Here is a 5,282-nt window from a genome sequence, read left to right on the forward strand (position 1 = left end):
ATTATTCAGTATGATTCATATATTAATGCAATACCAAGAATGTCTCCATAAGGCCTAATATGCTTCTGGGATTAAGCAGTATTTCTTAACGTGTTTCTTATCCCAGTATTTTTGCAGAGAAGCTGGAATGGGGCCGGTTCATGCAATGTGCCTACACATTAATAGTTAGCCCAGGTCAGGAGAGCACTTACAAAGTGAATGCCCCAATCATCCCTACTTATCCTGCTGTGGTTTGCATCATGAAGAGGGCACAAAAGGTGGCTTCCTCTCAGATGAAAGGCAGACAGCGTGCACATTGCAATCTCAGCACTCTCCTGCATTATGGATCTGCTCCCAGGCTGTACTGCTTGCTAGCACAGACACAGCTGCAATATATTTATTGCACTTTAAAATCTCTTCATGGCATTTAGGAGGTGAGTTCACTGGCTGGATTAATTAACCATCAAGCTTGGTATTTTGACTGGCTAATGGTTAATCAGGGGCTTTATTTTCTAGTTTACACCATCTTGTTTATGATGTTGAGTCCAGCCTCAGCAGTATGGAAGAAAAATCTGGCTCTGTTTCTGAGGTAAGACATCTTAGTGTCTTGCATAAACCTGAAAAATTAATTTGGAGTAAGACAGGGTTAGAACAGAGCTGGCTTTGGAAGTCACTTCTTGGAGTCTAGCTCAATCAGGATCTTTACTCCCAATAGGAACTTGTGATATCCCTTGTCTTCAGACTCACTAGCTCCTCTTGGAAAAGAATGGGAAACCACCACAGCCTACAGCTGCTGAGTGACCCCCATCCCTACCCTTCCCTTCTGCCATCGCTCTCCAGAACCCAGACCCAAATAACCCTCTCTCTTCCCTAATTACACAATAACTGCATACCTAAATATACAAACTGTGTAGCTAAACACTTCTTACATTGTGAAGGAGAGGGTGACAGCTACCAGTAACTCTCAGGACATTCAAAACTTCTCCACCATAAAGATGGCTGACAGAACACTGCCATCACTGGGTGGTCTCTCACCTTTGTGTCCTCTCCACTTCAGTCCCATCAATGGCCCTGCTGTCACCTCCTCTGTGCAAACCACTCCCAGACATCTCCTCCCACTCAGCTTCCCAATGCACGTGTGGTACAGCCTGTGGCTCCGGTGTAATTGACCATTTTGGTACATGTCCCATACACTCACACAACGTTTTGTCATCTTTGTTATGTGTGATGAGCATGCAGGGCTCATAGCACAGTCTCTGTATTCCTTGCAGACTATCATAATCTTTATACTTATTTGAAGCACTGGAGCAAAATCCATGATGCTCACTGAAGTATTTGGTAGCTGTTTTCCTGAGCAGGTGCTTGTTCAGTTTTGATAGAGTTGTTAGTCTGGCAGTAAGAAAATGTTAAGGAGGTGCCAGAGCTATGGAGGAAAAAGCCAATTCCCAAGTTATGGAGGGGTGATGGCAGAATTTATGGGCTGACTGGGGTGGCAAAGGAGCAGACAATTATATCTTACTGTGAGTATGCAGGGCATGCTTTCCCTCAGAGCTGACCCTGTACAAGTGTGCATCAAAGATTTTCCACACAATATCCTACAACAAAGCTAGCTGGTCTGGAAAGAAACACAGGTCAAAATTGTCATGTAAAACCTTCAACATGATATTTAGTGCATTTTTACACACAACACTTCACAAAGCCCTATTTTTACAAAAGCTTATGAGAATGAAAATTGCAGTCAGAGGTACCAGAACCTACAGGTTCTGTGGGATTTCAAGTCAGATTCATATAATTCCTTCTGAGATATCCCATCAGTCGTCTCATTTAGTTGTCAGTGCCATTTAAAAAACATGCAGTTGAACTAAATCCAACAGCACACAGAAGAACAAAACATGTCAGCTTCACTCCAGTCCCCACTTCCACGAGCATCTGCCTAAAAAGTTAGGGAAGTGGGGGTAACTCCAACACACAGGACACACAAAAACTCACTGACAGAGCTAAACAAAACTTAGCAAGGCAAATCATTCCCTCAAAACTCTTGCACAAATTCCTTTAGCAAGGTATTTTCAACCTAATTTTTCTCCAACCTCCAGTCCTCCCAGCCACAGGGCAATGGTAGCGACGAATTTTGTGTCCAATTTACAACAATGCTGTGAGATCAAGTCAGGCTAGCTCAGGCCATGGCTCCATGACAGCATCCTCAACATATGCAGCATCAGCTTGAGGTCTTTCACCCTCTGTCATCTTGCACTTTCTTCCTCTTGTCCAAAGGAATAATGCTTAGTCCTAAAAAGCAAAAACAAGGAGGGGGAGGAAGATGGGTCCATTCACAAGGTCTTTGTCATTTACAGTATTTACAGTAAGTTTAGAGCAAGGATAAATACAGCCAGTGCATTTGTAATGTTTCAACACCTACCCCCTTTCCTGTAAATTCCTGCAGGACTTTTTGGCAGCAGAAAGCATAACTATGCTAGAAGTAATGGAATTACAAAAGAAAGAAAGGAAGGGAGTGTAAGCAGTGGGAATAGGAAGCAATAGCTAAACAGAGATTTTCCCATTTTATATACACACCCTTCTCACATAAACCAGAGGCAGCTATTACCTAACTGACTGTTAGTTCTGTTGATCATTTATCTTCTGAGAACAGGGTTTGGGTGTAGGATCAACAGCTTTTAGTCCACATGTCTGTCCTCCACATGGCAGCTTCTGTTTGTGAGGCAAGCATCAGCAATACTCTTTTCCTTTTGATGGCACTCATATTTGTGTGAGTATAACAAACTGTAAATAACCAGACAGACCCAAAATGTTGTCATTCACCATCAGCAGCTGAATCCACAGTTAACATCAGAAGCCTTCATCCCATCAAGATGCCCATTCCTGGGCAGCTGTGTTTTCCACAGGATCTCTCTGACTCAGCAGCTAGCACACTGAATAATGAAGCATAGACAATTACTGAAAATAAGTGTTCTCCAACACATGCATTTCCAGGCTATGTTTCTCTCAGTTTTCAAATAAAAAAAAAAAAAAAAAGTAGACGTGTACAGATTGTTGAACTTTTTAGGGTTTTTTGACAACTCAAGTAAATGGACTTTGAAGCAGAAAAAGTACACTGTAAAGCTTGGCACATCAAACTCTTTCTATACATAAACAGGCCTATATCTAGTCTATAATACAGGAAACTGCACATCAACTAAGGCAGAGCATCTTCGAAATAGATGTACTACCCACAGTCAAACGCAGAGCTATTCCCAGACGTGCTGAAGAAAAACCTTTCTCCATCAGGCTGCCTTCCCCACAAAATCAGTTCAGCCAAGACTTGTGAGAGGAGGGGATGCTTTGGGGGAACAAGAAAGGGCAGTGCAGCCCACTGTTCCACATGTGACTCTCATCAGGGGCCTGGGACACCTTTTTCCCGGAGGTGGCTGTTCCTCTGGTTTGGCTGGAATGATTCAAACTGTGCTGCTGGCAGGGCTGCTCAGCCCTTGGGGCTGGAACAAGGGCAGAGATGGGTGGATGTTTTTCTGCACATGACTAAAATCTGGGACACAAGCTTGGGCATTGCTGCAATTATATTTTAAGACATCTCACCCAGACAAGCAGATGACTGAATTTGTCCCTTTGGAAACCGAGTGTTTTTATGAAAAAAAAAAAAAATTTGTAACAATTTTTGAAATTGTGACAATCTGCTTAAATCATGATTGTTTATTACTCCTACAGCAATTCTAGTTATGGGAAGTCATAAGCAGGCCATGTTTGCTGGTGAAGTTTAAGGAAAGCCAAACCACTGAAATGGATGAAGTCCCTGAACAGCAGAAACCATCAGAAACCAAAGCTGCCTTGAACTGCTCACCCTGCCGTGGCCAACAGGCAGCTCTCCGTGAATGCAAAGAAATCCTCAGTTTCAATTCATTCTCATAATTGTACTCCACATACACTGTTAATCCACATTTTAACTAACTGGCATATAAAAGAAATTCCTGCTTTATGTGGAAGAATTACTGTGTGGTGATAAGATGTGCTAGTGCTAAAATCCTGCAGGATTAGAACCTACCACATATAATCAGGAATACTTTATTTCATTAACAAGCCTAATCAAAACATGTTAGTCAACAATTTTTCCAGCATGTTAAATATATTGCTAACTAATTAGGAAAATTCAAAATAATTGCTTGGATTCAATTTTTCCATCCAAATGAAACTTACTGCAAGTTATGAACCAATGAGCAGGCATCTAATAGGAACAGACAGACAACAGTTAGTGTCTCTTAATACATAAAAAACCATAAAATTTCAAGGGCCATTATCAAAATTCCAGGCTGGCAATGGCTTTAAAACACACAGGTGTATTCAGAAAAAAGTCAACATATTGCTGCTGGTGGTGGCAGCCACCTCTTCTGATAGTAGAAGTTGCCTATGCATGGTTCACCTCCACAAAACACATTCCAAGTACCTGAGAACTGTGGGAAGGGTGGAGATGCCAGAGAGCTCCTCAGGCAGGAGATGCCAGGAGCAGCTTGGGACAATGGCAGGGAGGGAGGGGCTGCTCACACACTCATAGGACTGGCTGGCTCACACCCTCCAGCAGGCTGTGGTCACTCACCTCCCTGTGGAAAAGGGCACATGAACAGCTCATGAACAACAGGCCACCCTTGATATGTTGCATCTGAGGGGGATGCAAAGCATGGCCAAACTGAGTTTCAAAGTGTTGCAGTTGTGTAAAAATATCTTAATTTGGTTACTAACAAACAGAGAAAGGGAAAAAAAAATCTGTCAGGGAGGGGTGAGCAGGAAAACATGGCCTGAAGCACAAAACAAGGCAGAAATTGATTATTTGAATGAAGCTTTCCCAACTGCCGATCTGATCAGCAATTAAAGCAGCAATTCAAATCAATGTAGCCTGGTGTTATTTCACCCTCTAAAGTTTCATATCTTTTATTTACACATAATTAATAAACTTCCTATGACATGTCCTGGATTTTAGAGTACCGGAGAAGGTAGTGGATCGTAAGGAATGAAAATGCTGCACTCTGCTGCTTTTCTATTTGAGTGCAAATAATATCAACAGAACTCAGGCATTCACTCCAGTAATGGGGAAATGGCATCAGAAAAATGTCTCTCTGCTTATTCAAATCTTTAGATGGGGGAGAGTCAGGAGCAGCATTAACATTTATTAGACTGCAAACCATACTATGCAGATCTCTGACACCAAAGTGTGAAATCCTGAATTGGTACAAGCTTGTAAGACAGACCATTTTTACTGTTAGAAGGAGAACAGAGAAAAAAAAAAAAAAAAAGAAGAACAA

Source organism: Ammospiza nelsoni, chromosome 1 (assembly GCF_027579445.1).
Source record: "Ammospiza nelsoni isolate bAmmNel1 chromosome 1, bAmmNel1.pri, whole genome shotgun sequence".
In the NCBI taxonomy this organism is placed as follows: domain Eukaryota; kingdom Metazoa; phylum Chordata; class Aves; order Passeriformes; family Passerellidae; genus Ammospiza; species Ammospiza nelsoni.